Genomic DNA, 11,713 nt, shown 5'->3' with positions numbered 1-11,713 from the left:
AATCCCCGGGCCAGATTCTCCTCAATATATTCTGACATGGACCGGGTCTCCGCTGTGGACAAAGGGTAGATACACCCACAGGGAGGAGTAGAGCCGGGTATCAGGTCGATTGGACAATCGTATGGTCTATGAGGGGGTAATGTCTCTGCTTCTTTTTATTGAAGACATCCACATAAGACCAATAGGGAACCGGTAGACCGGGTAGACTGACTGGGGTAGGAGAAGGACGAGCAGGATGAACGGGAACTAGACAAGTCCTATGGCAGTCCTGTCCCCAGCGAAGGACTTCTCCGGTCTGCCAGTCAAGCACGGGTGCATGTTTCTGGAGCCAAGGTAGGCCTAACAAGAGTGCGTGAGAGAGTCCAGGCAGAACATGAAAGGAGATTCTCTCAGAATGCAGCATTCCCACCTGCAGAGTTATGGATTCGGTGATGAGTTGGATGGGATGTGGTAAGAGGCCCCCATCCACGGCGGCGACAGATAAAGGTACGGCCAGAGGTTTGGTGGGAATGCGGTATTTCTCTACCAGAGACTGAGAAATGAGATTTCCAGCAGCTCCTGAGTCAAGTTGAGCCAGTTCGAAATAGCGGTTCTCTCCACAGGTGATAGAGACTGACAGCATCAGAGATGGAGAGGGTTTACTTTTGTCTAGGGCGACCTCTCTGAGCGATCCTAGACACAGGCGTTTCCCGACCTCTCTGGGCAGGAACGGATCCGGTGCTCCTTACTGCCACAGTAGAAGCAGCTCCCCTCGGCACGGCGTAAGTCTTGACGGGTTTTGACCATCTTGGTCTGGTCGACCTGCATAGGCTCAGGTGAGTGTGCCTGGGGAGTAACGGAGGGAGTGAGGGGTTTCTGGAAGGTGGGGGCTAGACGTGGAAACCACCTCTCATGGGTGACCTCTTTGGCGCGCTCCTGGAATCGAATGTCAATCCGGGTGGCAAGTGTTATTAAGTCGTCGAGAGTGGTAGGAATGTCCCGACCGGCGAGTTCATCTTTAATACGGCCGGACAGACCCTCCCAGAAGACAGACACCAGAGCGTCGTTATCCCAGGCCAGCTCCGAAGCAAGGGTACGGAACCGTATGGCATATTGGCCCACGGTGAGATCTCCTTGACGGAGGCGTAGCAGAGACGATGCGGATTAGGTCTTCCGTCCGGGTTCGTCGAAGACTTTCCGGAAAGCCGTGAGAAAGGCTGGCAGGTCGGACACCAGGGGATCTCCTCTCTCCCACAGAGGATTTAGCCAAGCCAGAGCCTCCCCCGTGAGGTGGGACATGATAAAGGCTACTTTGGACCGGTCGGAGATAAACTGGTGAGACAAGAGTTCAAAGTGCAGGGTGCACTGGTTTATGAAGCCCCGAGCTTGAGCGGAGTCACCTCCGAAACGAGGAGGTGCAGAAAGCCGGGGTCCGGGACAGGATACCATGGTATTGGTGGGCAGCGGTGCTGCCGGGTTGTGAGTCATGACACTAGCGGTGGTTGCAGGTGGAGCAGACAGAGTGTCCAGGCGAGAGTTGACACTCCGCAGGTGACTCAGGATGGACTCCTGTTGGGACCTCTGACGGGACAGTTCATGATATAGGTCCGAGAGCGAGGGAGCTTGGGAGCCACCGGATTCCATGGCCCGAGCAAACTGTAACGGGTCTGGGAGGCGGAACCTCTGAGCAACTATACAAGGGGGCGGTCCTTGTAAGGAAGCGGGTGGCTCCCAGGGAAGACGGGCAGGTAATCACGGCAAGTGACCGGGACAGTCTCTGGGTAGAAGGGCAGGTAGTCACGGCAAGTGACAGGGACAGTCTCTGGGTAGAAGGGCAGGTAGTCACGGCAAGTGACAGGGACAGTCTCTGAGTAGAAGGGCAGGTAGTCACGGCAAGTGACAGGGACAGTCTCTGGGTAGAAGGACGGGTACTCACGGCAAGTGACAGGGACAGTCTCTGGACAGGCAGGTGGTCACGGCTAGTGACGGCAGAGCCTCCAGGTAGGCTAGCAGGCAGGTAGCAGGTGAGCGCTCCTAGGTGAGCAGGCGAGAGTCTCTGGACAGGCAGGTGGTCACGGCAAGTGACGGCGGAGCCTCCAGGTAGGCTAGCAGGCAGGTAGCAGATGAGTGCTCCCAGGTGAGCAGACGAGTCTCTGGACAGGCAGGTGGTCACGGCAAGTGACGGCGGAGCCTCCAGGTAGGCTAGCAGGCAGGTAGCAGATGAGCGCTGCCAGGTGAGCGGGCAGGCTGGTCCATAGACAGACTGACAGGTGTCGGAAGGCAGACCGTCGGACCCCAGGCTTGCAAGCAGGTAAACGGATATCTGGCAGGTATCAAGCAGGAATCTGGCAGGTGACTGGCAGGTAACAGGCAGGAATCTGGCAGGTGACTGGCAGGTAACAGGCAGGAATCTGGCAGGTGACTGGCAGGTAACTGGAAACGGGACCTGAGGGCTGAAGCAGAGTGAAAGCTTTGCAACAACATTGCTCGGGCACCTCCATTTTGGAGGAGGTGCCTTATATATGGTGAAGTCCTCCGGCCATTGGCCGGGGACTCCTTAGGACGGCGCGCGCGGCCCCTTTAAGAGAGGGGGAGCACGCGACCTAAGCACCGTGGCCGGGAAGCAGCGCGCGCTGCCAGCAGAGCGGGAGGAAGACGCCGGGCACAGAGCGGAGAGGTGAGGGGAACAGCGTGCCTGCCTAGCAGGAGGCAGGGACGCCGACGCTACATTAACATTAAATTAACTGTGAAAAAGGAGGAAGGGAATTGAAGGCTCCACCATTTTTAGAGAAAAACTGCAACAAACAGCTCCACCATGCCACCCCCAGCCGCACCACAACCGACCCAGGGGGACCCAGCTGACTGTTGCCCATACATTTTGAAAAACTGCAACAAACAGCTCCACCATGCCACCCCTAGCCGCACCGCAACCGGCCCAGGGGGACCCAGCTGACTGTTGCCCATCCAGAAATGTCCCGCTGAGACCTTGCTCAGTAGGGACACGTTTTAAATTTTAACACCCGCTTAACAGCGATGGGAGTCACCCATCCCTGCAGTGGGCTCCCCCGTCCTCCTTCGATGTAAGCAACCGCCTTCAAAACCCCCCTCCTTTTCCGCCAACCGCTATGACAATTTAATAAGGAACAATATGCAAAATTGCTAAGCAAATAGGGCGGGTGGGCAGGAGATTCAAGTATGTTAAACTTTTCCCGAATGGACTACCCCCACCACCCCTCACCTTATATACCCCCCACAGAGATACCCAGCACTAGCCAACCAGATAACCCCATACTATCCCCCGGCCCCTATACTCCTCCCCTACAAATTCACGCCCAAAACACTATACCTTACATTAACCCCTTACCACCCCAAATTACGGCCTAGCAGACCTCCTGAGTCATGCGGCCCTCCCCTTAAGCCCCCTATGGGGGGATGCAGTCCGGGCCATACTTGACTCAAACTCTGTCAGAGTTTGAGCTGAGTGTCATCTTACTGTGATCAGATTCTCTTGCATGAGAGAATCGTATCACAGGTGTGAGGAAGATGGAGAACTTAATTTCTCCTTTGAATGTCATGGATGTCGACTGCACTTGGATGACATCAGAGTGTAATCCGATGTTTCACACTCACCCATAGACTTGTATGAGTGCATGTGATTCAAATTCCGGAGCCACTCGTAGCATGCCGTGATTTTTTCCTCATGCTAAATCGGCATGAGAAAAAAATAGCAGATCTGCAGTGTCCCATAGTATAACATTGGGCCGAGTGCTATCCAATAAAACATCGGATAGCACTTGGCCATGTTATACTTTAAGAGACTTTTGGCTCATGCATAGAGTGAGCCAGATAAGCTGAACTGCGGTGATGTCACTGAGAAAAGGAACGGTACTGCGCTGGATCCTGGAGAAAGAAGTGGTAGGTGAGTATATTAATACATACCATACACAGTTGTGCTCAAAAGTTTACCCACCCCTACAGAATTTTTCCTTTCTTGGCCTTGTTTCAGAGAATATGAATGAAAACAAAAAAACTTTTTCTCCACTCATGGTTATTGGTTGGGTGAAGCCATTTATTGTCAAACTACTGTGTTTTATCTTTTTAAATCTAATGACAACCAAAAACATCCAAATGACCCTGATCAAAAGTTCACATACCCCAGTTATTAATACTGTGTATTGCCCCCTCTAGCATCAATGACAGCTTGAAGTCTTTTGTGGTAGTTGTGGATGAGTTTTTATTTTCTCAGATGGTAAAGCTGCCCATTCTTCTTGGCAAAAAGCCTCCAGTTCCTGTAAATTCCTGGGCTGTCTAGCATGAACTGCGATCTTGAGATCTCCCCAGAGTGGCTCAATGATATTGAGGTCAGGAGAATGAGATGGCCACTCCAGAATCTGCTGTAGCCAATGACAGGCCGACTTGGTCTTGTGTTTTGGATTGTTGTCATGTTGGATCTTCCAAGTATGTCCCATGCGCAGCTTCTGGGCTGAAGAGTGCAAATTTGCCTCCAGTATTTGCTGATAATGTGCTGCATTCATCTTTCCTTCAACTTCTACCAAGTTTCCTGTGCCTTTGTAGCTCACACATCCCCAAAACATCAAGCGATCCACCTCCGTGCTTTACAGTAGGAATGGTTTTCCTTTCATCATAGGCCTTGTTGACCTCTCTCCAAATGTAACGTTTATGGCTGTGGCCAAAAAGTTCAATTTTGTTCTCCTCACTCCAAATTACCTTGTTCCAGAAGTTTTGAGGCTTGTCTCTGTGCTGTTTGGCATATTGTAGGCGAGATACTTTGTGGCATTTGCGTAGTAATGGCTTTCTTCTGGCCACTCGACCATGCAGCCCATTTTTCTTAAAGTGCCTCCTTATTGTTCATCTTGAAATAGCTACATCGCAAATCCTGAATTTCAGCTGATGTTATTTGTGGGTTTTTCTTTGCATCCTGAACAATTTTCCTGGCAGTTGTGGCCGAAATTTTTGTTGGTTTACCTGACCGTGGTTTGGTTTTTACAGAGCCCCTGATTTTCCATTTGTTAATCACAGTTTGAATGCTGGTGACTGGCATTATCAATTCCTTGGATATCTTTTTGTATCCCTTTCCTGTGTTATACAGTTCAACTACCTTTTCCCGTAGATCCGTTGACAATTATTTTGCTTTCCCCATGACTCACAATCCAGAAACGTCAGTGGCTGGATGAAAGATGCAAGAGTCTGTCTGGATCCCAGAAACTCACTCAGCTTTTATGCACACACACTGATTACAAGCAAAGAGGTCACAGGTGAGGATCTTACCTTTAGTAGCCATGCAAACCCATTTGTGTCAAATTCTGTGCATGTTATCAGGCCAAAATCACCAGGGTATGTGAACTTTTGATCAGGGTCATTTGCATTATATACTCAAATGTCACTTACACCTTCCCCTCAAGTGACATCATTATCCTGCACATTAGGATCTATTAAATCCATCAAAAAAGGCATTATTAGACACATGCTAGCAGCTGCTCGCACAGTTATGCCTCTACCATTGGAACGACAGGTCCAATTAAACATGTATTGGTGACCAATTTGGATCACCTCATGATCCCTTCACAACATCTAGCCAAGCCAAACATTTTCTTAATGAGGTCAAAGTATCATTGTAAAAGTCTAAAATAATGAGAGGCCATCATGAATGTATATCAAGAGGGTTTACCTTAAGATGCAATCCACTAATAGTATTTATAACCTGCCAAGATTCCATGAAGTGGTGAAATAAAGAATACGGTAACTTGTACCAAAATTATAGGAAGAAAATTATATTTAAAGGAAGGGTTCATGAAGGAAGTATGCCACATCATCTGGTAAGCATGGTGAGAGCTGTGTGATGGCATGGGCATCTATGGCTGCCAGTGGGACTAGGTTACAGGATGTTGCAGGATGAATTATAGTGAAGTGTATAGAGCCGGGTGCACAACCTGTGACCCATATGCAGTCCTCAATGCCTTTCTGTACGGCCCTCAACTAAATGAACATGCCTGATGGTGTCTGGTGGCTGCTCACATGTATTTTCTATGTTAGGTAGTAGAGTGTCAGGTAGCATCGTAGGCAGCATCGGGCTGGAATGTCAAGGGCCCACCAGTAACGAACATGAGGGCCCCGCTTTTCAGCTACATGCACGTAACATTATCCTCAATCACAAATGTATATAACAATGAACTGGATAGATTGTTACATGAATAAGATGCTGCCTTTGTCTGTACATGGTGATTCAAGTATAAAGTGCAAAGTATTGCTCATATAAAAGGGTGGTGGCCCACCAGAGGATTCTCCTGTTCTCCTGTGGACCAGTCCAAGCCTGACCATAGGGATGGATAACTATTAATGGTAATGGTGCACTGTGTGGCCATGACTGTAATCATTTCATCATCCAGGTAAGCAGTACATAAAGTGGCCATGCATAGTAGCTGCCATAATCATTGTAGCTTATGGTAGAAGGGAAACACTCGACTGTGTCAGCGTATCACATTAACTACAATGGAGAAAGTGGCCTCACTTTTCTGGATTGTGAATGAGAGAGAAGAGGACCTCTGTCCTCCTGATAGCTGGCAGTCTGTAAAATGGAATCAGCACCTATTACATATTTATGTTGTGATGCTTATGATATTTTATTGCGGCCCATGGGCTTGGTTCAATCTCTCAATGTGGCCCTCGGACCAGACAAGGTTGAACGCTCCAATATAGAGGCCTACAGTAGACATCCTGCTTAGATTCAGTAAACTGCTGCAACTCATAGGACTATGCTTTACAGTACAGATTGATAATGACCACGACATACCACAAAAGCAAGCCGATAGCTTCTTAACGTAAAGTAATGGGCTATTCTTCAACGGAAGTCAGTCAGCTTAACCTTATTGAGCATGTGACTCGCCCCCTGGGCCATGGGGCACTCGGAGCCGGGCAATCGGGAAACGATGGGGGTAGTAGTGGCAACCCGGTTCCGTGGCTCAGGGTGGTCAGACCATTGGTAGTCTGCGACGCGCTGTTGATGTGTCTGACTACGCCACCCGTGGATTGCGGTCAGTGCGGACCGCCGCTGCCAGGTAGACCGCTGGGGCTGATGATGTATGCAGCTGGGATAGTGTGACTCCCCACGGGAAGAGTGCGGCCCCAGGGCAGTATAATGAAAGATGGGGGTGATGGTGCAGGACATCCTAGTACCGTTAGTGCTGGAGGAGCAAGGAGCACACAGACAACAGGTTGCAGTCCAGGGTCTTTACTAGAACAGGTGAACTGACCAACAAACAGGCCCGGCTAGGAGGGGGCCTGGACGTCTGAGAGCAAACGGGAAATTGGCCCTGGTCAGGGTGAGGGTGTAGGCCTACCGTGCTCTCTGCACTCCTTCTGGCGATCTCCTCCTGGTAGGGTAACAGCCCACGGTCCCGAGCTCACCGTGTCCTCTCGCCCGTATGGTTTGCAACGTGGGTTCCTTTCTACTCCCGGCCTGGTACGGCTCTGCTGGTCCCTTCTGCTGTGGCGGAGCCTCCGGGCTTCTTAGGCCAAGGAACGTAGAGTCCCCTGCGGACTGGTTATCTGCTGTAGGACGTGGAATCCTCACAGCCTCAGACGCCAAAGTCTGGTAAATTTGGTTCTTTATCTGCCAGGACAGGCGTACTTCACCTCTTGTCCCTGGCTTGTGGCTCTCCTACTGCCACACGTCCTCTTAGGGTGCAATACAACTGTCCCTCACTGCTCTGGGACACCTCTCAATCCAGAGACAGGTCGTCCAGTTCTCCCTAACCCTGCCCCCAGTTCCAGCTTTTATAGGGGCAGCCTGCTCCCCCTACTGGCCTGAGACAGGAGGTATTGCATGCTAATGTTCCCCTGACCAGAGAACCTCCCCCTTGCTCTCAGACACAGCTTTATTATATTTGTGGCATCCAGGCCAGGGTGACACATTCCCCCCTAGTAGAATTTAGTACTCCGGGACTAAACAGTATCAAAGATAATATACATGACTATAAAACATTAGTAGACAAACGACGCACAGATTGAGTTCTTAGGTCACAGTGTGGTCTGTGACCGGTGTCCATCTCACCAACACAACGGGGAGCCTTAACCAGGTGGGGGTCTGTCCTAGCCCCAAGTCCTTTACAGTCTTAGTTCATTCCTTGGTCAGGCTCCGAACGCAGTCCATACAAAGTCCCGGTTATAAAAAGTCCATAACCTTTGAGTCCGTACGGTAACTGTAAGAAACTGAAGCACACAATTACTAATCATGCAGGTAACTTTGTAAACATTTCAACACTTGGCAACAGGGTTATTTACAGTTTTAGTGCACCCTATATTCTCCAGCGAGCGGGTATCTGCCCCTTTGTGCTCCTGATTGACCTGCGTAACCCACTGTCTGGTGGTGGACCGACCTGGTTTTCTTCACTAGCGTTAGGGGTAGAGCTACCAGCTTAGTGTACAGGTAGGGCAGGCAGCTGTCTGCGGGTCCTTTGGCTTACCGCAGGCATGGCAGGCTCACTGTCAGCAGAGGGTTGATTCTCCTGGGCTGCTGGTACAGGCTCTTCTGCCTCTGGAACCGCTTGCTCTTCTTCACCTTCCGGCTCTTGTGCAGGTTGTTGCTCAGTCGGTTGCAGGAAATGCAGGACGGGTACCACTATGGCATCGTTTATTCGAGTCCAGGACTGAGGGAACTCTCCGAGAACGGTGCTGATCATTTCTTCCTTGTCCTCTGTTGGTTCAAGGTCACTTTGATCCTCTTCTGCACTACGGAGTTGCTCGGGGCACCTTTTTAGGTGGTCTCTGGAGACGGTACTAGTGGTTTCTCCTCCATCCTTGGTGATCACGCACACCTTTGAGTTGTCGTGATCAGACTGCAGTACGGTGTAGGGTTCCCTTTCCCTCTGGTCGTCCAACTTATGTAGCCTTCTCTTTCGCTTCAGGACCTGCTCACCAGGTTCTAGGGGACCAGCAGGGGCGTGTTGGTTGAAGAGTCTTTCTTGCTTTTCTCTCACCTGGGCCAGGCTCTTCTCCACACTCTCCTGTACCTTCTTGTACTGCAGTCGCCTCTCCGTATCCCAGCCCGCATCCGGGGAGGTGTCCTCAGGTGTTAGGACTCCCATCTCCAGATCTAGGGGCAGCTTACCTGGTCTGGCTCGCATCAGGTAAGCCGGGGTGCAGTTTGTAGCGTTCACCCGGATATGGTTGTATAAGTCTATCAGGTCCGGCAGTTTTTCTGGCCACAGGCTGCGTTCCTCCACAGGCAACGTCTTCAGGAGATCAATGACTATAGTGTTCATTTTCTCACACATCCCGTTGGTTTGTGGGTGGTAAGGCGTTGTTCGAATCTTCTTACAGCCATAGAGGTTGCAGAACTCTTGGAAGATTTCGGCCTCGAACGCTGGACCCCGGTCTGTCAGGACTTGTTCCGGATACCCGTGTGGACGGCAGAAGTATTGCTGGAAGGCTCTGGCCGCCATTTGGGCTGTCAAGTTTTTTACCGGGACCACCACTAGAAAACGGGAATAGTGGTCCACTATTGTCAGGGCGTAGATGTATCCTGACCGGCTTGGAGCCAATTTGACGTGGTCCAGAGCTACCAGCTCAAGAGGCTGCTGGGTGACGATGGGCTTCAAGGGTGTCTTCTGGCTGGTGCGGTCTTTTCTCCTTAAGTTACAAGGGCTACAGTCTCTGCACCACTTCTCTACAGCCCCTCTCATGCCGACCCAAAAGAACCGTCCTCTTAGCAGGAACTCCAGTTTCTTCCAACTGAAGTGCCCCGCTCTGTCATGGTAAGCCCCCAGGACCATAGCTGCATCCCGCCTTGGGACCACGACTTGCCAGGTCAGCTCGTGTGTCCGGTGGTTGACAAGTCTGCTGCACAGCTTGCCTTCATAGAGGAACAGCTTGCTCTTCTCTTTCCATAGCTGCTTGGCTTCCTCTGGAGCATCCGGATCTAAGCGGGCGTCTTCCTGGGTCAGCAGATCTTTCACCAGGCGGACTGCAGGGTCACTATCTTGGGTCTCGGCCCAGCTGTTGGGAGGTAGGGGATTGATCATACCGGTTGTTAAATCTTCCTCCTTCACGCGGTGGGAGTATTGAGCGGCCCCATACCGGTGAAACGCAGGGAGTTCTACCTCCTCCAGCTCTTCTGGGTCTTCATCACCTTCAGGTAAGTGAGGCATTCTCGATAGGGCGTCAGCGTTGGCATTGGTTTTGCCTGCCCGGTACTTGATCACGAAGTCATAATTGGAGAGATGGGCCATCCACCGCTGTTCCAGGGCGGGCCATGACTTTACCTCCCGCTGGGCTGCGCCAGTTAACTGCCCTGTCAGTATGCTAACCTTCTGTTCCTCTGTCAGGGGGTAAACTTGGAATAAACTGTACAGCCTTTCCTTAAAGTCAGTTAGGGCATGGGGCTCCCCTGAATACTTAGGCAGCCAGGCCGCTGCAGGGATGTAGGGCAAGGAAAATGGCATCACCGCTGCTGCAGCGGCGCTGGTGGTAGTGGGCGACTCCGTGTCCGACATCTTCCTCCCCCCTAGTTAAGCGTGGCCTACCTTCCGACGATCCTCTTCTGTAGGCTCCACTGGTGCTGCTCTGGACGAGGACCTTGCGTCGCGTCCTGGTGACGTCAGCGTCGCTCTCTCTCCCTTCCAGGACCTTGCGCAGCGTCGATGCGTGGGGCGGAGCTTCGGGTCTCGCGCGGTTTGGACATCCACGCCCCTCTTCTTCCCGCGCGGCATCCTGAAGATGGCGTGCGATGGCGGGAAAACGGCTGAAGATGGCGGGAACCGACAGAAGATGGCGGGAGACGGCTGAAAATGGCGGGAAACGGCTCCGGATGGCGGGAAACCTCTTCTTCAGGTACGTGTACAGTCTTTTTCAGGCACGCAATACCCGTTTGTGGCGGGTTGGTTACTATCTTGCCGACTATGCCAAAGCTGACTCGCCCCCTGGGCCTTGGGGCACTCGGAGCCAGGCAATCGGGAAACGATGGGGGTAGTATTGGCAACCCGGTTCCGTGGCTCAGGGTGGTCAGACCATTGGTAGTCTGCGACGCGCTGTTGATGTGTCCGACTACGCCACCCGTGGATTGCGGTCAGTGCGGACCGCCGCTGCCAGGTAGAACCGCTGGGGCTGATGATGTATGCAGCTGGGATAGTGTGACTCCCCACGGGAAGAGTGCGGCCCCAGGGCAGTATAATGGAATATGGGGGTGATGGTGCAGGACGTCCCAGTACCGTTAGTGCTGGAGGAGCAAGGAGCACACAGACAACAGGTTGCAGTCCAGGGTCTTTACTAGAACACGTGAACTGACTCACAAACAGGCCCGACTAGGAGGGGGCCTGGACGTCTGAGAGCAAACGGGAAATTGGCCCTGGTCAGGGTGAGGGTGTAGGCCTACCGTGCTCTCTGCGCTCCTTCTGGCGATCTCCTCCTGGTAGGGTAACAGCCCACGGTCCCGAGCTCACCGTGTCCTCTCGCCCGTATGGTTTGCAACGTGGGTTCCTTTCTACTCCCGGCCTTGTACGGTTCTGCTGGTCCCTTCTGCTGTGGCGGAGCCTCCGGGCTTCTTAGGCCAAGGAAAGTACAGTCCCCTGCGGACTGGTTATCTGCTGTAGGACGTGAAATCCTCACAGCCTCAGACGCCAAAGTCTGGTAAATTTGGTTCTTTATCTGCCAGGACAGGCGTACTTCACCTCTTGTCCCTGGCTTGTGGCTCTCCTACTGCCACACGTCCTCTTAGGGT

The sequence above is a fragment of the Phyllobates terribilis genome, unplaced genomic scaffold (genome assembly GCF_046119375.1).
Source record: "Phyllobates terribilis strain yellow unplaced genomic scaffold, ASM4611937v1 Scaffold_1__5_contigs__length_1240528914, whole genome shotgun sequence".
Lineage (NCBI taxonomy): Eukaryota > Metazoa > Chordata > Amphibia > Anura > Dendrobatidae > Phyllobates > Phyllobates terribilis.
This window is presented reverse-complemented; position numbering follows the sequence as displayed.